Source organism: Myodes glareolus, chromosome 11, assembly GCF_982192425.1.
Source record: "Myodes glareolus chromosome 11, mMyoGla1.1, whole genome shotgun sequence".
NCBI lineage: Eukaryota > Metazoa > Chordata > Mammalia > Rodentia > Cricetidae > Myodes > Myodes glareolus.
The window spans coordinates 55,252,528-55,278,206 of record NC_142036.1 but is presented as its reverse complement, the minus strand read 5'-3'; the positions used below and the strand labels follow the sequence as shown (position 1 = coordinate 55,278,206).

Here is a 25,679-nt window from a genome sequence, read left to right as displayed (position 1 = left end):
CTGTCTCAAAAGACCAAAAAAAAAAAAAAAAAAAAGGTACTATCATATTTATCATATTTAGAGATCACATGTACCCAAGTCAGGACTGGGCACCCATTCTCAATAAGCCAATAAAAGAAACCGAATTAAGCATGGAAAGCAGAAAAAGGAGATTTATTCAATGTGACCACATTAGGAAGAAAGACAAAGAGATCCAGCAACCCCTCAAGTCCATCTTTGGGATCCTGAAGTAAGGTCAACATTTAAATAGAGGGCTAAGGATGTGTAGGATAAGCAGTTCTGGCCCATTGTTGTCTGGGCTTCAGTCATAACCTTTAAAGTGGGTTTAATTAGTTGTTTAGGGAAATAAGTGCCCCTCTGGTTGTCCCTTTCCTTCTCCCAGCATGAGATTCCTGGGAAAAAATTCCCACTTCTTTGGGTTCCATTGTTTTAACAGTCTGATAGTCAGCTAGAGAGACTTGAGTGTCTCTTTAGAGTATATTAATTCGTTCCAGACTTGAGCCAGTGTAAAATTTCATCTCCAGAAAAGTCACCAGTAGACCAAGGTGGTACCGGATTAACTTCCTCTGGGATCTGGAATATGGCTATTTGTTAGTTTGGCCCCCTCTATTTGAGATAGTATGCATACCTTTAAAAAACTGATGATGTAATATTTATTAATTTTGAAACCCACTGAAGAGGAATGCAACTAGACTTCCCAAACATCCCGTTATTCATTTGCTAAAAGGGCAAGCAGGAGGAATGAGAACCCTTGTGTGCCGAGACTTCTTCCCTTCGTGAGGGAGCTCCTTAGACTCTAAGCTACTCTGTAGGGACTCTTAATAACTCAGATTCCATGCCATTGACTCTGGAGGGTCAGAGAAATTAGTGTCAATTGGAAATTGGTGACTTAGTCAGAAGCAAGATGGATCAGTCTTCTGAGACTACAGAAAGGCTGTTTATCTCCTGAGTGGGAGAAGGATATTCTCCTGCCACATACTTGCATCCTGGTTTGGTGCTTCAAGGTCATCAAAAGGATAAATCAAGACGTCAGGCCAGGCTGTGGAGGTGCATGATTTTAATCCCAGCACTTGGGAGGCAGAGGCAGGCAGATCTCTAAGTTTGAGTTAGAGGCCATGAGTGTCTACAGAATGAATTCCAGGACAGCCAGGAATGCACAGAAAAACCCTGTCTTGAAGAGAGAAGGAGGAAAAGGAGGAGGAGGAAGAGGAGGAAGAGGAGGAGAAGAAGGAGGAGGAGAAGAAGAAGGAGGAGGAGGAGGGAACGTAGCATCAGATTTTCAATCAACTTGGCCTAGAGAAAGAAATCTTCCACCCCACACATAGACATGGACATTCTCTCATACACATCCACACACAGATACCAACACAACCATAAACATCCACAGTTTGTTCATAAAATATGCATAACTACACATATTCAGCTATATAGACTTAAACGCCTACATAGTCACACAAACATGAGCACACACGTTACATGTACACACCTCACATTCACGTAAACACATACATTCACAAAGCCGCTGAGCACTGCGCAGGCCATGTCCGAAGACCGCTCTCTACCGTCTCTCACACCAGAAGCCCTCCCCAGCCTTCTGTTTCAATGGTGCGCTGGCCTTGAGCTACATTCCAGCCTCCTCCCACCAACTTTTCCCTTCCTAATCTCTCTAGGACCAAGAGTCTGAAATTAGTGCTGAGAAAAAAGGAAGTCTGCGGTGACCGGAAGTAAGAGGGTAGCAGGTAGGAGCTGACTTCCCTGTGTTGTCTCTGGAAATGGTAGATTGGACGATTTCTTCAGTCTTTTCTTGGTCAAACAGACTGTGAAATTTAGCCTAATTTGCACTGTATGGTAGAAAGTGAACTCCACATCTAATTTAATATGGGGAAGGGGGTCATGGTCGTTGAGATCAAAGAATAAAATGGCTCTGTCTAATCTTCGTGCACAAGGAAATGAGTGAGCATGTCTTCCACATTATCTGTTCCTTAAATTCCTTTGATTTAGTTTTACTGTTTTCATTACCCGGTGATGCAAGCTTGTCATAGTATTGCGAAAATTTCAAAATTATAGATAATTCCTGTAAGAAGCAGACTGCTGCGGTCCATTTTCAATATGAGGTGCATTTAGAGTTCATCGGAGTCACAGAGGGACCAGAGGCTCTGGACCTCTCTCTCCCTAGCTGGCACCTGGCGCCAGCTTGTCTCTGGAGAATTGGAAAGTTACTGGCATCATCTGCTTGGTGCCTAAGCCCCCATCAGAAAAGGTGGGCAGCCTAAAGCCCCAAATTGTTCATTGGCCGAGTCTTTGTGGACTGGGCCAATAGGAGGGGGACTTTGGAAAGGGGGGGGGGGACAAGCCTTGGCCTACGGAAGAAGAGACGGGAAATGATGGGACTGCTCCGAAAGAGCCTTGCTCCAAATCAGCAAGCAAGCCACGTTTGCTTTTTCTCCCCGCTGGTGTCTCTTTCTGCAGATCTCTATATTAAAAGCTGCTTCGTTTTCACTAGTCTTTTGAATTTGTTATCTTATTTCCAACAAAGTCAAAACCCTTCCTCCTCCCACCAAACTGCTCTCTCCCCCACAGAAAAAGCGCTGTCGGTGGTTCCCAGACCGCAAACATGGGCTGCACAGCTCTCTCTTTCTTGACGGAAACGATAGCCTATTACATGAGTTGTCTTAGACTTGCCGTTCCCCTCACGTAATCGTCTGTCTGAAAGGGCTTTCTATTAAGTGGTTTTTAAATGAGACAAGTCCCGGGCCCTCTAGGCAGGGCCTTCCCCTCACTCCCACCCAGTGCCACGCTGAGCTTGAGGTTCTGTCACAGCCCCTAATTCCTAGTCCCTGCCTTTCCCCGTCTTGCAGTCACTGTGCCCTCTCTGCAGTGTCTGGGCTCCGCCTGTCTGCTATGACCAAGAGAAGGAAGCAGAGTCGTCTTACTGTAATTACTTGAGCTTCTGGGTAATTGTGTGTGTGTGTGTGTGTGTGTGTGTGTGTGTGTGTGTGTGCGTGTGTACGCGCGCGCACACACCAGACCCCATAACACAAAACAGAAGAAAACCATTATGCCCTAAACCCAGTTATTACTCTCCCACACAGAATTTTCGGGGTGGGGAGTGGGAGGGGGGACTGCATAATCTGGGAGAGGAAGTTGGCATCCTGGCTGGAAGCCTTGATCTTTAGAGAAGTTGGGAGCCCTGGCTGGGTGAAGGCCAGGAAAGCAGGGCTCATAGGAAGCTTGGCATGAACTGTGCCAGGGATAATAGCCCAGCATCAAGACAATACAGACACGGTCAGATTTTTTTCCTCAAATTCAAGGTCCTAGAATGACGTTTTGGCTCTAGACTCTTTGGACAGATAAGTACCACTGCACAGCCTTGTCCTGGCATCCCGAAAACATGTATGGTAGCCTCCTTTCCTCTGCACAGGGTTTCATCAGTGTTGTTTTGTTTCCTATACGTCCATCCCTATAATAAACACTCATTTGTAAACTAGGCACAGTAAGACATTAATATTAATAACTAATAATAGAATAATCACACCAACGCGCTATAATTACAAAGAGACTTCAAATACACAAATGATTTATTTCTGGAATTTTCCATTTACTATTTTTGGATCATAGTTACCTTTTAGGCAACTGAAACCTTGGAAAGTAAAACCACAGATCAAGGGAGCTCATCTTGGCAACGATGATCCTAGCTACCCTGCAGTACTGTGAAGCTTTGCAGGAGTCAGCATGAGAATCCTGATGCTCTTGTAAACAATGATCTGTAGGTCCATCTTCCCCTTCTTCTGTTATGACACTGGGAACTCGATGCTGCTTCCCTGGCCTGGCCTTTCCTAGGCAGAAGTCCCTGGAGTGCCTTCACTCGTCTTTTCCTAAAATACCAAAGCTGCTTACATCCGATCTTTGTTCAGACCCTAGCTCCACTATCAAGTGCGTTGACTTGCTGATGTGCTCTCCCTTCGTTCCTTTGGAAGAAATGTGCCAGCAGCTATTATGTACCAAATGCTGGAGTGCTGATAGGGAAGAAAGAGGTTTGGTCCCTATTGTGGGAGCCCAGCAGACAAAGACATGTCAATGTCTCTGCTAGTGCAGGGTGCACAGAGATATTCTGGTTGAATGGCTGCTCTGCTCTCTACGTTGCTCCAATTCTATCTTCCAAACATCCTATTAAATTTTATGTTCTTTTATATTCTGTTTTTTATCTCTTAGTGATCTTTCTATTCGCTGATTATTCTTTTTAAAAGAGAATGTCTTAAAATGTGTGAAAGAATCAGCCATAAATGTGTATTTTGACCAGGAGAGTACCTAAGAACTTAATCAGGGAACCTGGCCTCGATTAGCCCAGTCTTACAACAATGTAGGATCCAAGGAGACTGTTGACCTTGTTGATAAATGTAATCACTGCCTCTCTCATATTGTTTTTGCCTACTTTGTCCTCAGTTGTGGTTTGGAGTAGAAAGAGCCATGATTTGTGTGTTCTCTGGACTGCACGGACAACTGGAAGAGCAGCACACACACAGGGACAATACTGGGATTGTTCTACAGACATAAGCATGTGCATTGGTCAGAAAACAGTGGAAGAAAACACTGGGAGGAAGTAGAGGGCCAGTGAAAGAGACCATGTGGTTATGTTATGACTGAGCCCTAAAGGACAGGAGGGGATTCACCAAGCAGGGAAAGGTTTGCAAGTAATAAAGGTCAGTGTGGGGGTGGGGGGACGCATATTGATATTAAAAGAGCTCACTGTGTCATGTGTGTTGAGACTGGTGAGAGAGGAGGGATTCTGGGGCTGGAGTTCTGTTGTGGAATAGTCACACTGTGTAAAGATGTGTCACTGTGATTGGTTTAATAGAGTTGAACAGCCAATAGCTAGGCAGGAGGTATAGGTGAGATTCTGAGGACAGAGAACTCTGGGAAGAAGAAAGGAGGAATCACCAGTCAGATACAGAGGGAACAGATGTGCAGGAGGAGAGGTAAAAGCCACAAGTCAATCCAACACATAGATGACTAGAAATGGGTTAAAGTTATAAGAGCTGATGGGACAAGCCTAAGCTACAGTCCAAGCTTTCATAATTAATAATAAGTCTGTCATTTTTTGTGGCTGACAACTCAAAGAAAAATCTGTTTACAAATGGCACCCAATATGGGGCTCATGCACAGAACAGAGTTTAGTTTATAACTGAAGGTAAGGCAGGGGCTGGCAGGAGACTTGGCTCAAGACAGTTGGTTCCTCTGGATTGCTCAGACCCTCCCCTGCTGTGTTAGAGACCAGGCCTTCTAGATGTGTATCTTAAACTCTTAACACAGACCTCTGGAGAATGGGATGGTACAGATCATAGATCTTCTCACCCCAAACATGCATATGAACACAGAGTCTGAGGTCACAAGACTCTGAAGCCTGTTTCAGTGAGCCTGCTTGGGCTCAGGAGAAGCCTCTGAAAAGTTTTAAGGAGTACTGTGTGCATAGGTAGGATTGAGATCCAACTCTCCCGCTTCCAGCTACCCACGGCTGAAGAGCTACCACTGGGCTGGGCATCTACCTGTGTGTGGTTCTGGTGGCAGCTGCAGTAGGCAGTACTCCGCAAGCTCTATTATTTCCCCAGATTACCTGTCTCTTCTTCCTTGATTTACTGACAGTCTCAGCCCCAGGACAATCCTCCCCCTAGGGACCTGAGACAGGAGTTGGAAAGTTGGAAAATAGATGTTGAATCTGCTTTTCTTTCAGATCACCTTCTACTATGTTTACTATGTTGCTTTCTGCAAAAAAAAAAAAGTTCTCAAATTGTCCAGAAACTGGAAGCTCCTTTCTCAGTTTCTTTTCATTTCTTTTTTTTTTTTAATTTTTCAGTGTTTGGTGACTTTCAAAAAGAAAGGAAAATCAAAGCCATTACTAGCCTTTTTCTTCTTTTTCTACTTGTTATAAAAATGTCTTAGAGTTTCTATTGCTGTGAAGAGACACCATGACCTTGGCAACGCTTATAAAGGAAAACATTTCATTGTGGTGGCTCAATTACAGTCCAGAGATTCACTCCATTATCATTATGGTGGGACATGGCATTCAGGGAAGCATGGTGCTGGAGAGGAAGCTGAGAGTTCTACATTTTTCTCAGGCAACAGGAAGTGGTCTGAGACACTGGGCATGCCTTGAGCATTTATAAAACCTCAAAGCTCACCTCCCAAGTAACACACTTCCTCCATCAAGGCTGCACCTACTCCAACCAAGCCACACCTCCTAATATAGGCATATCCTTTGGAGGTTATTTTCTTTCAAACCATCATAAAAAAGTTTACCAATAATTTTTAAATATCATGCAGCTAAGTTTAAAAATTTGAAAGACAGTAGTGTGTTGTTCAGAGCTGCTTACCTAGCCGGTTCAAGGCTCTGAGTTTGATCCCCAATCTCCCATCATCATCATAATAGAGATTTTAAGAAAATTTTAGAATCATTTTCCTTACCAATAGCATATCAACGTGTCATTTTCTATTCTAATATTCTCTACAAATGTCAAAATACTCAGAAGTATCATGTAGTATGGTTCTAACTCTACAAAAAACCAGGTACAATACCAACTGTTTTTGGAAAGATTTATATTTCTCTGGTTCTAAGTTAGAAACAGTTAAATACTCTGCAGCCATGGGAGACTCCAACCTCCCACAAGAGTCACTTTCTCTCTTTTTCAAAGACTTTTTGATTTAGTTTATTCTTTCATTGTATGTGTGTCTGTGTTTTGTTTGTGTGTACATCTATGTACCAGTTTCGCACTAGATACCTGCAGAGCTCACTGGTTCGTGAGCTGCTATGTGGCTATTAGGAATTGAACAGAAATCCGCTGGAAGAGAACAGCCTCTCCAGCCCAAAAGGATCTCTTTGTGAAGTGGCTGATTGACTAGAAAGAAAGTCAGGTGGTGGTGGTGCATGCCTTTAATCCCAGCACTGGGAGGCAGAGGCAGGAAGATCTCTGTAAATTTAAGGCCAGGCCAGTCTGGCTTGCAGAGTGAGTTCCAGGACAGCCAGGGCTACACAGAGAAGCCCTGTCTCAAAAATAAAATAAAATAAAATAAAATAAAATAAAATAAAATAAAATAAAATAAAAACTGAAAGAAAAGAAAATGACGAAAATCATGGATCACGGATGGGTGTGACCTCTCTGTCTCTCACCTGTGGCTATAGCCTTGTGTAGATGGAATCAGAATTTCAAAACCCAGTGGCTTGCTTAAATGCAGGCACAAGAGAGACCAGACATGCAGCAATCAGGAGAATGTCAGGACAATAAATTAGGGGAAGAAATGGGCTGATCTTCCTATTGTCCAGTGGCTCCACAACACACAGAAACCATTGTTTGTAGCCTGAGAGCACAAAAGCCAGAAATCACTTTAGGGAAGAGAAACATAGAGAAGGAGGCTAGGAAGGGTCAGGAAGAGAAAACTACTAATTAATTTCTATATTATTTTGTTGTTGTTTTCTTGATGGCAGTTTGAGTTCAGACCTAGTATTCCTGGGTTCTTGGCCTCTTATTCAAGGAACTGAAACAAAGGCTCACAGACATTTGCAAAAGTGCCAAGGGACTTTTATTCAAAGTGAAGTGATAGAAAGGACAGATTACAATGTAAGAGATTAGGGCCTGCTGAATGAGATTATTCAAGGACCCTGTGTTTCTTTTCCCGGGATTCTAAAGGAAGGCGGGGACGCTTGTTAGGGAATGTAGTTTGGATGGTTCTCTATTTTGATTGCTAGATTAGGTTATAATTATTTCTCAATTATTTATATCTGTCCCTTCCTGCAATGTGTCTGACTTTAATCATTGTGTACACCTGACTCTGAATAGTCTTTAGATGCTAAACAGGGGATTCTCTCTACACTTGCTTTGAGGACACAATTTTGCCTTATTGAACACGCACCCAAACCAGTTCAGTTTGATTGGCTCTTCCATCCTGCTACCCAGACACAAGACTACAACCGAATAGGCTCTGGCTAAGCTTGACTGTGTCAGGGGAGGAGAAATCTATTTTGTTGTTTAAAGAGGGGTGTGCATGTAGCTCAATGTAGGTAGGAGTCCAAAATTGGGTTGCTAGGTGTATTGTTCAGTGTAGAATGTGTATACAAATTGAGTAACTGTCCCAGGATGTCAAATGCACAATTGCTAGCAGAAGGGTGCGTTCATAGCCCAAACCAAGTGGAGTCACAGGTTGCTAAACTACTCCCTGAGCTTGCCTGCCTCAGTTTTGTCCCATTTCCCCAGAACTCCTCATGGAAAGGCATAGAATGGTCTAATAGGAAGAACTCTGCCGCTGGAGCGTGGTGCTGTATAAACAGCTTTGAATCTGTTTGTGGTGGTGACTCAGTCCCTTCTGTGTCCCTTGCGCATTACGAAATCACCAGGGTGGCTTTGATAAGCGCTACTGTGTGGGTTCCATTTGTAGTGACTTGATTAGCAAGGGAGCAACCTGGACGTTAGGATCTTGAAGATCTTTCCATTCCTTTCTGAAGCGTAGCCACGATTGAGAACCACTGTTCCTTTTGCTGTACATGCACATGAATCACCCGTGGATCTCAAATGAAGATTTGAATTCAGTAGGCTGGGGATAGGGCCCAAGAGGACGCATCTCTAACAAGTCCCCAGGAAATGCAGGCCTGACTGATCTAGGAGGGTTACACCTGAGAAGTAGAGGAGGAGGCGAGATCTCTGAACCCATGTTAGGTTGTTAATATTGTCGGTATCTGCCCTTCACCCTTTTATGGCCCCCACAAAGGAAAACTTAGAAAGAAATAATAAAAAATTTAAATATAAATAAGAATATTAATTTAAAAACAACCAAACAAAATCACTTCACTCCTCCATCCGCCCCACCTCTCCATTCATCTTAGTGACATTGGATGCTGCTATGTACCATTCAGTAGACCCTTTTGTCCAAACAGCTTTACTTACACATGCTTATTGTGTAATGTGCTGTTGGTCAGATTCCAGACCTCCAGCTTCTGCTACACCATCGATACTGGACCCTTACCATAACTCCTCTCAGATATCCTACTGTTGCCCCAGTCGTGGAGATCCTGCAGCTACAGTTCCCTCATGTGCTCCAGCAGGTCATAGATGGGGTAGATATTGGGGAGTACCAACTCAAAGCCTTGGATGTGAGTCTGGATGGTAGCTGAGTTGGTCGGTCTGGTCTTCTGGGACCAGCCCCCTCAGGCTAGGGTTAAAGCCAGCTCTCCTACACCCACGGAGGTTGGGGCCAGCTTTCCTAAGTTTGGGGAACACTCATAAGAAGGGCAGGACCAGCTCTCCAGTGCCAGAGTCAAAGGGTCAGTTATCCCAGGGCTGTGTCAGCTATCCCCAGGCCAGTGAAGGGTAAGGTCATCTTAGCATGGCCCCCATAGCTCTTGTACTTCAACACATGGCTCACATGGGCCCCTGTGGTAACACAAGCAATGGACATCAACACAGACCCCAGCTACAGTAGGACCACAGACCTAGATATGACCTTTGGCAGCAGCCAGTGCACTGATGTCACCATGACCCTGGGTGACAGTGCGGGCTACCCATCTGTATGGCTCTGGAGACAGCAAGACCCTCGGGCACCATCATGGCCCCAGTGATAGCACATGTTCTTAACTGCTGAGACATTACTCCGGACACACTACTAGTGATCCACCCACTACTAGTGATCCGCCCACTACTAGTGATCTACCCACTACTAGTGATCTACCCGCTACTAGTGATCTACCCACTACTAGTGATCTACCCACTACTAGTGATCTCCCTGCTTCTCTGCCCCCACACCGGTTTTTTTTTTTTTGTTTGTTTGTTTTTTTGTTTTTGATTTTCAAGACAGGGTTTCTCTGTGTACTCCTGGCTGTCCCGGAACTTTCTACGTAGACCAGGTTGGCCTTGAATCAAGAGTTTTCTCTGCCTCTGTCTCCTGAGTACTGGGGTTAAAGGCCACAGCCGCCGCCACCATCACCTGGCCAACTATTAGTGATCTTGGTAGTGATATTCTCTTCATTTTCATGGTTGTCAAGCATTCCTTGGTTATAACCACATACTTCTGTGACACATGAAATATTGCCAAAAGGAAAGCCTAAAAATCTGAACACTAAAAACAACAAATTTAAGCTGGGCAGTAGTGGCACACGTGTTTAATCCCAGCATTCTGGAAGAAGAGGCAGGGGGATCTCTATGACTTCGAGGCCAGCCTGGTCTACAAATCAAGTTCCAGAACAACCAGAGCTGTTACACACAGAAATCCTGTCTCAAAAAGCAACAACAAAAAACACACAAACAAAACAGTAATGTGTTCATATATCGAATTTTATGCTTAAATTCACTCTTATTTTCTATTAGCAATAAATATAGCTCAAGAAAAATCTCTCCACTTAGCAAATAATGCAACTGAGACAAGTGCTTTCATTAGATTGCTAATAATCCACAGAGCTGAGGATAAAACTAGCCACATTGTCGCAATGTGGTTCTTTCCACCAAATCGGTCTCTTTCTCTCTATATGAATATAACAGCCTTATTTATGCTGAGTAGCTCAGAGTGCTTCTGAACCTAAGTAGCCATGCGAGAAAGGCAAAGCTGGCTCCCCCTAGTAGAAAAAGACCTGAGTTCTATTTTTTATCTTGCCCTGCAACTAGCTACTTGACTTTGGACACTTTGCTTAAATCACAGAGGCCTGGTTTTCCGCTTCTGTGAAATGTGTGTAAAGAGAGATGCTCATTTCAGAGGTCAGTGTGTGCATGAAATGAGACAGCAGGCATTAAGGGATGGCTCCGCCTCCATCGTAGGCTCCGGAGGAGATGAGAGGGTAGAGGACCCTCAAGCTTTCTCCAGACTCATAAAGTTGGAGGGCTGTGTTTGGGGAAGATCTGTAGGAGCATTGCCTAATCTGGAATTTCTCTGGCTGTCACTCTTCACCCGTTCTTAGCTATCTACTAAGCAACAAGCACGAAAAGCCACAAATAAAGTCAACACAACGGCACATGTGCCACAATGGGAAAATGCACAAGAGTGAAATCCCAAATTGGCAGTAGGGGGTGGGAATGGAGACAAAGAGAATTCCAAGGAGAAGGGAGGGAGAGCGCACCAGTTTCCAGGTTTAGTGGCATGAACGAAGACTGGGTCAGGGTGGCCAGAGCTAGTGTGGGAAGACAGGTAGATACTGAACCAGGACAGAAGCAGCTGAGGAAGAAACATTTGTCTAGTATGAAAAGCTTATGGCTTAATGTTTGAACCAGGGGGTGATCTACTAGACTTGCAATTGTTTTAAATTAACTTTATCCTCAGTGAGGGAGATGAGCTGGGGGAAGAGAGTTGGGACATTCTAGCAATAATCCAAGCAGTGGTGGCAACGAAATCCTAAAGGGTGGACTGAGAGATGGATAGGCCTTAATGACTGTTTGCACGCTGGGTGTGGGCATGCAATTCTGAGAGGAGGAAGCCATACATGGCTGTGACCCAGATAGAAAATGCAAGAGGAGCAGGATTAGGGTGAGAGCTGCTGAATTATTCAATCCTCAGGTGGAGAAACCAGAAAGGTGGACCCAGCAGATCCAGGCAAACATATACTCCTAAACCTAGAAAATGGACGAGTACAGAATCCGTGTGTAAGTGGTCAGTTGACTGATGGGCAGATCGTTCTGTTCCTGTCAATTACCAGCCATGTCAGCCTAGCCTAGTGTCACAGTGCCCTGGTACTGGGCTGTATCCGAGACCTAGTAAGACATCACCTACAGGCAGAGGTGCGAGCCTGCACATCTTCACAAGACTCTCGTTTCTCTAAGAAAAAGGGTCCTCAGCAATTCTAAAGAAAGTGGTAGACCAGTAATCTCCTATAGAAATATAATATGAGCTACCTGCGCAACTTCAGTTTTCTAATTGCCATGTATTTTCAAAGTAAAAAGAAAGATAAAAATCCATTTTAATAATAATTTCAGTCCAACATATATAAAATAAAATTTCTCTTTTAATCAATAGAATTGTTATAGAGCTAGTCAACATTCTTCTTGTCACTGTAAGTCTTCACAATCATGTGAATTTCAGTCTTGCACGCCCCTTGATTGAGGCGAGAGATTACAAAGGGTTCAGTAGCCACACAGAACAGTGACACCGCATTCGATGCAGCCATAGACCACTACTCTGCTGCCTGAAAACTACAAAGATTTAGGAGAGGGTCCGGATAGCATGGAAATTCTTAGAGCTCACCAGGCACATCTGTACTTGGTTAAGAACACTGGCTTCTATGGCCCTGTTGTTAGAGTCTGATTCTAGAAAAAAAGATGGCTTTCTTCAGTGCTGGAAGGCTTCCCTTTTAATATCTTGCTCACGTCCAACGTGAAATAATGTGTCCCGTGTAATGATAAGAACTCATTCTTGCACATAAAGAAAGGGTTAGACAAATCTTTTTGTTTTGCAACCCGACAGTGGGCTATCTACTAAAAGACAGATTTGGGCATTTTCTAGGAGACACTGTTGCTTGCAGAATCAGTTTGTTAACCCTGTGGAGATTGCTTCCAGGCTGGACAGAATGAGGAGTTATATGTGACATTTTATGATGGATAACTTTAAATAGGGTATTTAATTCCGTGATTTCTTCTCATTGAGTTTGGTAGCTTTCTTTCCCCCATGCATTGTTTATATATATATTTCAGAGACATGCCGTAAGGCCCTAGTCTCTTCCCAAATCCCTCCATATGGATCCTTTAAAGATTGCCCTCTCTAAAGGGTACGTCTCTCGGAGTCCTGGACAGAATGATTTTAGAGGCAGGGTCACATCGTATGGGAAAGAATGGCCCTTCCTGTAATTGGCCTGTTGGGATGGTTTGTTTTTGGTCGTACGTAATTATAGACCTGCGACAACGGTCTAAAGGCCATCAGCATACTTCCAAGGCTTCTAAATCAAGGGCGTGTGGTTAATTGCTCACAGGTGTTTTCTGGTGCTTACGAATACATGCAGTCTTGAGTTTCATAAAAATTTGGCAGGAAGAGGGAAACAGGGCCGAGGAGTTTCTTAGATCCATTCAGCCAACTAATCAGATGATGAAGAGAGCCCTCTCCTCCTTCGGGAGCAAGCATTTAGAGTAAAACCGAGGAAAGGCATGTGTGTTTAAAAAAAAAAATGTTTAAAAGGAAAAGAAAGGAAGCAGGAAATTGTCAGCACAGGACTGCTCACTATTGTGGCCCAGCCTGCTCTCTCTCTCTCTCTCTCTGATTGCTGGAGATAGGTCAGCACAGGGAAGTGATACCCAATTTTAAAATGAAGAAGAATGTGTCCAGGCAAGAATTTTAATCCTTCTTTTTCTTCCTTTCTTCTTCTTTCTTTCTTTTATCCTTTTCAGTTTTTCAAGACAGGGTTTTTTTTTTTTAAAAAAAAAAAAGATTTATTTATTTATTTATTTATTAAGTATTCAGTGGTCTGCCTGCAGGCCAGAAGAGGGCACCATATTTCATTATAGATGGTTGCGAGCCACCATGTGGTTGCTGGGAATTGAACTCAGGACCTTTGGAAGTGTAGCCATTGCTCTTAACCTCTGAGCCATCTCTCCAGCACCCAAGACAGGGTTTTTACTATGTATCCCTGGCTGTCCTAGAACTCACTCTGTAGACCAGGCTGACCTTGAACTCATAGAGATTCATCTGCCTCCACCTCCCGAGTGCCGGGATTAAAGGTGTGTGTCAGCATCGCCCAACTAAGAATTTTAATTACTAATACTATAAAGTATAAGTCATATTTTTGGTCCTTCTTTCTTCTGATGACTGATGGTCATTGTGTGTGGGGGGGTGCCTTGGAGAGGACAGAGACACTGATGAGAGGAATTTTATGTTAAATGGGTGTAGAAGCGTATTTTTAAAACGTAAATGTGCCATTATCTTGTGACATGGTATAAAACTCTAAAAAAATGTGCCTACGACCTCTACAGCAATTGTTTGTGCAAATTAGGGTGAGACCCTGACAAAATAAAGCTCATATTGCTAGGCCGATCCCATCCTTCTCCTCAGGTAGAGAATGTTTTTTTGTTTGTTTGTTTGCTTGCTTGCAATTCTGCTCAGCAAGCACTGACGGAACACCTAGAGTGAACCAGGTTCTGATGTCAACAAAGAAGAAGACAGCTTGGTTCCTGCCCTCAGGAAGCATCGTACATCTGAGGAAGAAGGAAAAATAGAGAACCCAACTGTGGGGGCCAAGTGCTAGGGTAGAGGCTTGATGCAGCCAGGGAAATTAGAAACATTTCATGAAGAATATAACAATAGAGCCAAGTTCTGAGAGATTGGTAAGGCTTAGCCGAATTATGAAAGTCAAGGATTTCAAAGAGAAGACAACCAGTAAATGAAAGACCCAGGAAGGAGGAGACGGAAGCGAGACTGGAGACACGGGTAGAATGGCACACTCTGGGATTATCTTTCTAGGGATAAGACTTTAGCTTACTTAGAACCTGGAAGGAAAGACTCAGTCCCGGAGAAGAGATTCAGTCCATGGAAGATAGAATAAAAGAGACCATAGCCAGAATTTGTTCACACGGAGCAAGGGATGCCCGAATCTCTAAAACCCGAAGGAAGGGAAGGAAGAGAAGGTTGGCTATCGAACAGCTTGGAGAGGATTCGGGGGTGAGGCGCCTATGCTTTATGGCCATACATCTTCTGGTGATTTATAAAGTGTTGTTATTCATTGAAAGCGATGGTTTAGTCCTCAGCTATAAACTGAAATTATCTCAAAATCTTTAAAAAAAAGAAAAAAAAAATCAACGCTTGGCTGAGTGAGATGATTCAGTAAAGGCCACCAAACCTGGTGACCTGAGTTTTGTCTCCAGGATTCACATTAGAGGAGAGAACCGACTCCCACAAGCTGTCCCCTGACCTCCACACACAAAAGTAATTAAGAAACAAAAAGCCATGCTTAGATTTGATGCCAGCGGATTTAACTTAATTAATCTTGGATAACAACCTAGGAAAGAACTTTTTAAAGGGCTTGGGGTGATTAGACTAAGATGTGGCAAACGAGAACTACTGATTTAAATTGAAGGGATTGGGAGCACAACAGAGGCTTGGTATCACCACTGGGGCCGGGGGAGTGAGAAAGGGAGCTGAACACAGGCAATGTACACGACGAGTCAACCTTACAGACAAAGTAAATCTTGAGATAACAAATTTGTCAGCGCCCCAGTCTACAGGGGCTTTTCCCCCACCCACAGTAGCAATATTATACCAGCAGGGAAGCTAGTCCCAAAGTAGGCTTTGGTGGTTACTAAGATCGTGGTAGGAAAGACCATACACTCGAGGGTACAGAGGTATAAATACGGCTCAAGTCATTTCCATTCGGTCTTGCCAAGGCTTAGAAATAATGAGACAAGAAGCTCCCCAGGCCAATCCCACCACAATCCCACATCTGTGCTAATAGATGTTCTAGTCAACAGGACTCTGGGTCAGAAAGACAGGCAAGTAAACAAGCCACAAAGAGATGCAAAGGAACCAGTTACTTCCCTGCCTGGATTATTAGCTGCTGAATAACCTAGAGGCGGCTGTGTGTGCTTACTATAAATGTGTACGATGTTGTAACATTGAGAACTTCACAGTGTCCTCACCTCCTTTCGGTCATGAAATAAAGCATCAGGACCTGTTTATGATGGGTTTGACTTTCCCAAGTGTCACAGAAGCCACACTGGACCCTTAGGAGGGCTCTGTGGTAGCCCTCTTGCATTCCTGAGGACAGGCACCCTGCTCTTAACTAAAGGGTGACCTCCCCTTGAACTGCTTTGCATTGTACACAGCGAGTCATTGTTCTGGCAGAAGTCCCTGCTCTCCACACACATTTCCACCTACCTTTGGAATGTGGGAACACTGACCTTACATATGATAGCCTGACAGAAAAGTGGCTCCATCCGAGATCTCCTGACTGGACAGCAGATGGAAGGAAGAGAAGAGAAGGGGAGGAGGAGGGAGCAGGAAGAGCAGAGGTAGGAGCTGAAGAGAAGGGACTGCTGCTGGTAAAGACTGGCTGGGAGTTATTCTGTAACCTGGAATATTGATCAATATGGGAAACCTAGCTACCCAACGCTCAGTGTGCCCCAACTACACTTCAGTGAGAGAACCAACAGGACTATGCATTCTACTGAGAAACAGATTTAAATTGACCTACTGCTGTAGTGTGCTTGAGACCTTGGGTTTGTCATTTCAGCCCTATCTATCTCTAGTTTCGTCTATCTGTAAAAAAAAAAAAAAGGAAAAAAAATAGCTTGGAGTGGTGGCGCACGCCTTTAATTCCAGCACTCAGGAGGCAGAGGCAGGTGGATCTCTGTGAGTTCGAGGCCAGCCTAATCTACATAGTTCCAGGACGGCCAGGGCTACGTCTCAAAATCAAATAAACAAACACCAACACGGGTAAACATACCATTGCCTGCTTTATAGAGTTGCTGGGAGGACTGTACTTGTGAAGCTCTGTCTTATTTATCTAGTGAAAACCAAAAAATCACCTGGTGAATTTGTAAGTGAATTTAGTGATACTAGGATAGTTGTGCTTGTGAGATTAACACATGCGACTTTCAAATGTATGACATTAATGATCTTTTTTCATGCAAATTTATTGGACCTTTATTATATGCCTACATTGAGTTGAAACATATACAGTGTCTATAGACCATGCATAAAATCACACATAATATAAACACAACAATAAAATATATTAGTGTGATATAATACATTAAAGTATAATATTCACATTTGCAAGAGGTTTTTGGGACAGACCTTCTCTGTGTAATTCTGGCTGTCCCTGAACTCACTATGTAGAACAGGCTGGAACTGAACTCACAGAGATTCCCCTGCCTTTGCCTCTCAAGTGCTGGGATTAAAGGAATGTGCCACCATGCCTGGCCATTGCAAGAGGTTTTTCCTGTTGTTTTAGGATTTATTCCCTTGTATTTTATGCATTTGAGTGTTTTGCCTGTATAGGTGTATGTGTGTCAGATGTGTGCAGTGCCTCCAGAGAGGTTGGAAGAAGGAGTTGGATGCCCTGCAACTGGAGTTATGGCGGTTGTGAGCTGCCGTGGGAATTGAACCCAGGTCCTTTGCAAAACAACCAGTATTCTTAACTGCTACACCATTTCTCCAGCCTACATTTGTAAGAGTTTTTAAGACAGTACCCAGTGTTGCATTTGAAAGTAATAATTACTTTCTCTGGTTCCATTATATTACTTCCACAAGCGTGAGTTAAAGAGTTCTCTGGAAATTTACATTCAGTTAAGACCTGAGGGTAGAAAGAAACCTGTGTTGTACAGAGTTGGGTACAGCGCAGGGTGAAAGGGAAGCAAAGGGTATATATGTCTTCGATATCAAAGAAGGCCAAGGTGGCTGGGGCTTAGGGAGCCCCTGGAGAAGTGAAAAACGATTTAGAGCTACATTCAGGAATCTAGAAGAAGGGACCATTTGCTCACATCTTCTCCCTCTTCAAACACTCCCTCTAGTCACTGTGAGCAGCACACAGAGAGAGAGGCAAGTGTGGAAGCCTGTTAGGAGGCCCTGGGTGAGTGACTACTTCCTTGATGGTGGCTTAGGGAAAAGGGGGGGAGTGGAGGCAGAGTCTAAACACATTTTGGGACAGAAATTGGCAGGTCTTCATGCTGGGTTGAATAAGAAGATGAATACTGAAGGGTGTTAAGGACTCCTGGGCTTGGGGTCACAGTTCAGAGGTAGAGACTTGTCTAGCACGTGCAAGGGCCTGGATCCCAACCTTAGCACTGAAAAAATCAAACAGAGATGGTAACACCCAGCCATCTAGGCTGAGGTGATGGACAGATGGTGCTACCACTGACTGAAATATTGCAGTCTACAGTAGGAACAGATTCAGCAGGGAAGGTGATGCTGTGGAATCTGCTTTCAGAATCACGTAATCAAACTGGCAGCAATTTTATCCCATCACATTCAGTAAAATGTTATATCACAATCACAAATATATTTTACAACAAATTGACAGTTGCATCTGTCATTGTGAAACACTGCGAAATCTATATAGAATGTGTATGCATGCATGCATGTCTATATACATATGTATTTATAATAGTAAAGAAGTCCAGATGATTCTTGGACTCCCTGTGCATAAGGAATTTCAAATAATGAGGCAAAATCTCAATGGGTTATCCAGTGGTTTCAAATTGCCTTGACTATTAGTTTGGCTCCATTGAACCTGCTGACAGATATTTCTCATGCCATAAGTTTCACACTAACTGTTCTTGGTTTGATGAAAAATAAAACAGAGAGTCTTCTTGTGTATAAAATAGAAATTTAAATCTGTAGTGAAATTGAGCAATATGAAGAAACACTTATTTTTCATAAATTATAGGAGGCCAAAATTAAGCATGTCCCTTACATAATCAATTACTGTAGATGGATGTTTACTAAGTAACTGAGCTGGAATTTGAGGTGTTGAGGAAAGGACAAGAGAAGAGAAAAACATCCTAGATTTTAACAAATCCAAGGCCAGTATATAAAGGAAAACATGCCATTTGGAAACATCATAAATATGACAGGAAAGATTTAATCTCCATACCCCCAAAAGCAAATTCTCTGCCCCATGACCTCACAGAATGACTCCCTATACTTCTAAAGTGCTGGATGGAGCATGGATCGAGACCGCCCTGCACTCAGTGCACCAAGGTTTACAGCAAGAGCACAGGGCATGATTAACCGAAGACACAGACCCTTCCAGATGTCTGGGAAGCCCCATGCTTCCTAGCAGCTGATGCTACCGAAACTATGCCAGCTACATTGTATATTTTCTGGAATCTCTGAAATAGCTCAACAACTGGGTTTCATGTGTTTTCTTGTGGGTTTTAATATTACTCCATTTTTTAAAAAATTTGGGAAGTGAAAGGAAGATGAATAATAGACTAATAAATAATAAGAGACTAATAGCCAAGGCCGCTCCACGTGCTGACTATCCACACATCCCCTATAGTCTGTAGCGCCTTCCGTGTTCTTTTCATTCTCAGCGACCAGCTCTGATAAGCTATTCACCTTTAGGAGCCCCCAGGTCCCTGGTTTGCAAAATGAAGTAGCTGAATTAAATGGTCTACACGAGATTTCTTCCTTGAGTATCTTTCTGCAACTTTAGTGCTCTTCGGGAATGAAGAGGTCAAACCCTGTGGGAACTGGCTTGACCGCTCCGTGGAGGTCATCCAAACCTGATTTCCACTCAATTTGGTTTGTGCACGCCACTTTTAAATTGGCCTGGGAACGTCTCTAAAACTTACAACTGGATGAAATAAATCCATCAAGGGCAGCTAATTAGCAGGAGTACAGATGCCAGCAGCAGCTAACCGAGGGAGCTCGTGAGGGTATAGGGAAGTGATTCTCCCCAGGCCTCAAGAAAGGTTCCGCGGATTTGGGGGCTGGGGTGATAACTGTGTCTCTTTCTCTGAGGAAGTATGACTCCCAAGCGTGTCGTAAGTCAGAGAGGTCTGATTCTCCTGTATCCTTCTGTTCAGAAAGAAATTAAGCTATCTCCGTCACAGTGTGCCCTCAACATGGACTCCTACAACCTGAGCGTATCTCTTGATCCCTAGGGAGGTTTTTCCTGGGAACCCTGAGTCTTTTCCTGTTGAATATTTTCCCTCTTGCTGAACGGTTGCAGTCGTGGCTCTTCAGGATCTGCCAAGACAGAATAATAACATCCAGACTCATAGCCCCGCTGCCACGATGGGTCTGAGCTATCTTCCAGGGCCCGTGTATGAAGCGTTGAGTGACTACAGTCCTATAGAGGACCTAGAGACCCAGCTCCCCAAGCCATGCCGCAGACACATGATGCTGGCCCAAGCTTTCCAGAGCTGAACAATGCACTCACATGTGTCTTCAAGTTCTGATGCTTCTGGAAAGGGCCTCCAAGTCGGAAACAGGAACTTGAGGAAGCTACAGTGGCACCCAAGCCAGCTGACTTGCCAGTTTGCTGATGGAATGACTCTCTTTGCTGCCCCGGGGCCTTCACAGCCCCGAATTCCAGGGCTGCGGTATAATTTACTTTAAACACAGAGTGGCCTCTAACCATGCCACTGTTTACGTATCCAAATCAGCACTCAAAGGGAACTGCCTTTTAAGCCTTAACTTTTTGAAGTTCCTCGACACCGCATGTGACTTCGGCAGCCTGGTTATTTGTGCTCTCTGGGGTGACTCAAAGGCTCTGAGTGTGGAACTGGACCTGTAGCCTCTACTAGAGAACCTGCCCTGCCATTCTCGGTGACCCAGCTTTGCATGGGGCTACAGGCTTCGAGCACTTGAGACTAAGAGCCAAGGCCATTCCTTCTTGGTTCTGAGCTTCCCTCCTGCCACCCACCAAAGTCAAGTGACCTCTGGGATCAACTTCTTTAGTGCCACAGCATATCCAGATGACCTGTTTCAGCCAAACGAGCTTCTGAAGAGACCTGAATGTCTGGTTGCCCCACCCTGCAGGGCTGTTCAGGAAGATGGGCTGAGCCTCATGAGGCCACGAAGGGGATAACTCTACTGGGTTAGTTGCCATCCCTCACTGTGTCTGTGACCTCTAAAGAAAGAAGCTGTCCAGCAATGACTGGTTTGAAACCATTGGTTTAGATGTATGTAATTTGGAAACAGGAACTTTTAAGAGTACAGAAAAATGTATAACAGAATCCTTCTTGCAATCCACTGTAAGTAGGTCAATCTGATTACGCCCACTTTAAGGTTGGGAAACAGATTCTGCTAGGCACAGCTTGGGCAGAAGGCCAGCAGAGGTGCTAAAGTTAGAACTGAAAAAGCTTCCCATCTGGGTCAAGCTCAAGTGGTCACAGAGGAGACCCATGCAAAGAGGGTGACCATATCAAGCAGCATGCAAACCAGGGCTGGTTTTAGAACACAGCAGGAATTATTGGCCACAGCTGAACAATACAGTTTGTCCAGTAGCCATCGCTTAGCGCTTCTCCTGTAACCTTTGCCAGTGGGAGCGCATCTGGGTGACTCATGAGGTCGATGAACTGACTGTAGGGCTCAGGGCGTTCAGTTGAGAGAGATTCGTGAGTGCTGTGCTGGTTGTGACCTGAGCCGGGAGGGGACAGAAAGATTGAAGCGTTCTTACAGAAGCGTTTCCAGGCACTTGCCTTCAATAAAGTCTCACATCAGCGGCCTTTTGGATTTCATTCGTTGTCCCAAGTAATTATTAATTTGGTGACTCGCTTTGCATGCATGTTTTTACTCTTCTTTCTAGAAATCAGCCTGGGGCTGGAGAGATGGTTCAGTGGCTAAGAGCACTTGCTGCTCTTCCAGAGGAGCCAAGTTTGGCTCCCAGCACCCATGTCAGAGGCCTCACAATCCCCCCGAAACTTCAGCTCCAAGGGAGCTGATGCTCTCTTCTGGCCTCCATGGAACCCACACATACTTAGTATATAGTCACATTCACATGGAAACACACAGACAGACAAGAATTACAACAAATCTTTAAAAAAAAAAAAAGTAAGTCACCCCTCACACACACCCCTCCTACTTGCCACCCAAACTGTGTGAGCTTCAGGTTCCACGCCTGTGCAAGGGCACCTGCCTAGGTGGGACGGCCTGGAGAGAGAAGAACAGTCAACGTCATCCCACGAGGGGGTTAATGTGGGCAACTTCTCACTGTACCACATCAACAATGGTGAACGTAGGCAGAGATGGTCACCCAAGAAAGCTTGAGAAATGCAAGCAGGTCTCTCCGCTCCAGCTGAGGCTCCCAGATGAAGATACAAACTCCGCAGTAGTCCCTGGTTATAGGATGAAAATGGCCCTTTGGTCTGTCCTTTCCTGTACCCATTACTTCTGTTACTTCTGACCCTGGAGCTTCACTTGGCATCAATCCCTACCTGGATTCATACACACACACACACACACACACATGCAATACACACAATTTAGCTCCCAGTGATTGGCGCTTGTTTGCAGAACCCCCCAAATTCAGCCCAAACCAGTCTTGGAGAGTCCTTCAATCTAGTTCTTTCTTAATGCAAACTCACTTAGCCGCTTTGTCCGTCAACACTAAGGTCTTCTGTTGTCTGGACTATACAGTGAGAATGACTAATACCTGCTCCTCAAGAAAAAGGAGGGAAATCAAAAATATTTATGTGTTTATTTATTTAAACAAGGTCTTGCAATAATATTGTTGGGAGCCCTTGCAGGTCAGAGATTGCAGTCTACCATGGCCTGGCAGCTCTTTCGGAGCTTGGCACAACATGGAGGACCCTTACACATACCAGAAGCTTCCTGCTCTCTACCTGACCTTGTTTAGAGAATGCCTCTAGACCCGTATACCTGACTTCTCTCTAGTATGACTTCTGACAGCTTCCTGCAGACATTTTCCTCCTACTTCCTATATGAGAATAGACATCATGTTCAGAGCTATAGGACCCTGCTGCCACATACGGACCCTTATGACAGGGGCATGCTGTTTAATGCACATTCAGTGATGATGCCCCAGCAACTGTCCCAGCCTTTATATCTCCCCTCACTCTGGAATAAAGCTGAGCTGTCACACTGAAGCCGTCTCCTGGAAAGCTATTTCTATTGTACCACAGGTTGGACAAAGCTCCACTTGTCGCTTCTGCCCCCTCTGCCCTCATGGCCTGGTGGTCAATGAACCATAAAGAAAGAAGGAACCTGCAACTAATCTAGCCAAGGCTAGCCTTGAACTCCCATGTACTAGGATATAGGGTGCCACTGAGGCAGATGAGAACTTAAAGTGAGCAGCCTCAGTACACAAGTGAAGGCAATGTGTTTGCACGTGGAATGCAGGGAAGGACGAGATTAGTATTAAAGAAAACAAGAATAATTCTGGTGGGAGTTTTAGGAAATGAAATGAGAGTCTCATACTGCAGAATCTTTGCCTCAATGGAGCAGTCAGCCCTCATGTTCCCTCATAGTCAACCAAGGAGATGGCTTTAACAGGGACCCTTGAATTCTACATGCCCAAACACCCAGAGATAGTAGATTATGAAAACTTGACCCCTGATTGGTCACTCGGATGCTGGAGTTCTGTAAATCGCTCAGGCCCCTCTCAGCTCCATCAGTGACTTTTGCCAAGTCCCAAGCACTTTCTCTGTTTCCCCTGTTGGCAAAGCCTCATCTTGTCTTTTCAGCTCGGGTGACTTTTTCGCAGGTACCACTGTACATTCTGCCCATTTTGACTTCCGGTCACCACGGACCCTTTGTTCTCAATCCCAGCACAGCTGCTGTGTGCTGTGCTGTGCTGAGGAGTCAGACTCCCCAGTCTCATTGACTAGACTCTGAGCAACCTAAGCACGAAGACTACAAGGGATGCTGGAGAAAGAATGAGTGAACGCAAGCAAGACAGCAATGCACAGCACACATGAGACAGGAACCGGGGCTTGGTGAAAAGAGCCAGAAGTTTTTCCGTCGACTTGGTTCTTCCGTTTCTTCCTGGGAACACCTTGTGGCTAGTATTAGACAAACACTGAGTATACAGGGAGGAGGAGGGTAACCGAATGTCTGGGAGTGTCTGAATAACATAGAAATGGTAAATTGGACTTGTCAGTTTTGCAACTATACCCTCTTCTAGTTGTTAATATTGTTGCCTTCCTAATAATGAAATGACTAGTAGGGGAAGTAGAGGTGAGTGTATCATTCTATTATAGTGTGTGTGTGTGTGTGTGTGTGTGTGTGTGTGCATGCGTGCGTGTGTGTTCTGTTTCTCTGTCTTTCATGAAGTGAACCGTGCTAGGCTTTATTTAGCCAGTGATCAGAGCGTCGTCCGCAGCTGCTTTCTGCTGTCCCATGAGCCCACAGGGATGGTTTCACTTATCCTTAATAAACATCAGTGCCGAGATTGCTAAACATCAGCATCAAATCTTTTGTGCTCCATGAGTTAGTAAAACGAATTTTTTTAACCCAAATTGGAGCTAAGGGAGTTTAGAAATCTTGTCTCTGATGCTAACTTGCCTATTTAATACCAATCTTAAATGATAATTCAGCCCAATTTTGTACAAATTTAAAACTGGGTAATTAAACATATTAGAAAGCGTTTAAACGATCTAGGTTAGAAGAAAAAAATTACAATGCTAATAAAAGTTACATTGTACAGCTTGAAACCCAGAAAGACAGTTAACATCAGCTCTCCTGATAGCTAGAAGAGCCTGCGTCATCACGGTTTTCCGGCACCATCATTGACTGCCTGCTCTGTCTCAGGCGTAATGTGAGGCTGGAGAGAAAACTTCACCGGCAAAATCGGTAGTTAGTACCCGAGTGCTAGTGGCAGGAATGAGAGGGCTCTACAGCTTTCTCAGTGAAAAATGAGCTCAGGAGAAGTCGAACGATTTCTATTGTTTACATTCTTAGAGAATCCATGAAACAAAAACTGAAAACAGAACCTGGCATTTTGAATATTTGTAAGCCTATATTTGTCACATGACTCATTTGGTATTTCCCTTCTCTCTCTCTCTCTCTCTCTCTCTCTCTCTCTCTTTCTCTCCTTCTCTCTCTCTCCTCTCTTTCTTTCTTTCTTTCTTTCTTTCATATGAGGACTTGAAAACAGGCATATTCTAGACAGAATAGAAAGCAGTGCCTATACAACTTTTGCCTAAACTTTGGAACTAAATTCATTCAGTGTTGTATAGGACTCTTATTAAATATGCATACATAAACATATAGAGTTTTATTGGTTACATATATATATATATGCATTACTATAGCCTTCAAATCTTTTAGAACCTCATCAGAATCCTCACCACTCAGCCAGGAGGTTATGTACAATGTTCATCCCTCATTCCAGCGCTTTGTAAAATATTCTTCCTTCCCTTTCCAGCTTACCCAGATCTTGCCTTCTTTTGCTCCACTGCGAGTCCCACTGTATAGGGAGCCACCCCAACCCACTCACATTAACTGCATCCATCTAATTCTCTAGCTAATTTACTAATTAAATTCTCATCTAATTTACTTCCAAAATCAGTCTTTACAGATTTTAATACTATTCTCCTCTCCTTTCATCTTGACTATATTATGAGATCCCAAAGAAGAAGGCACATATCTTATTCCTTGGAATCGTCCTGTCCTAGGCTTTCACTTGGCATTAAATATGCAAGATAAATATTTGTGTGTCCAATCCTTGGTGGTACTCCAAGGTCTGATGAGGAGGGAGATAGAACAGTGGAAAGAAAGAACAGGCGTTTTGCATCCAATGGGGCTTTTTAGCTTCCATAGCCCCCATTTTCTTTGTTGTTGCCACAGTAGAGGAACGAAGATTCTAAATGGTAAGAGGCAGGTACTATGCCTGCTCTAAAGAGGTTCTGGACCAAACGGCAGCTGTTTATGCATCAAGTTCTAGACGATAAATATTCCCTTGTGTACTAGTTCGCCAAATAGATTAATGTGGCTTTGAGGTATTTCTTATTCAGGGAAATAAACATTATTGAGTAGCATTACTTGCACTCATAGGGAGAGAATCAGGGGAGGGGACACAGGAATGGCTGCAGTTTGTGGCAAGCTTGCCCATGTGACTTTTCCTCTTAACCATTAGGTCCTGGACTAGGGTTTTCTGCACCGTGCTTATAGCACCAGGCTACCTTCATAAGGAAAAGGTTTCCAGAGATTTCGTTCTGCCAGTCATTCACTCGCTGTCAGGATTTATCATTCTCCCTGTTACTCCAGTCTGATGTCAAATTAAGACAAAGACCTCTAAGACCCATCAGAGGAAGCTCTTAAAG

The 25,679-nt window shown here is 44.0% G+C and overlaps 1 protein-coding gene across 1 annotated transcript in view; it reads left to right on the top strand.

Moving 5' to 3' along the window:
• Positions 1 to 25,679, top strand: part of Frmd6 (FERM domain containing 6) — a 229,011-nt gene that overhangs the window by 106,553 nt on the left and 96,779 nt on the right. The gene's annotated exons all lie outside the window — the stretch shown is intronic.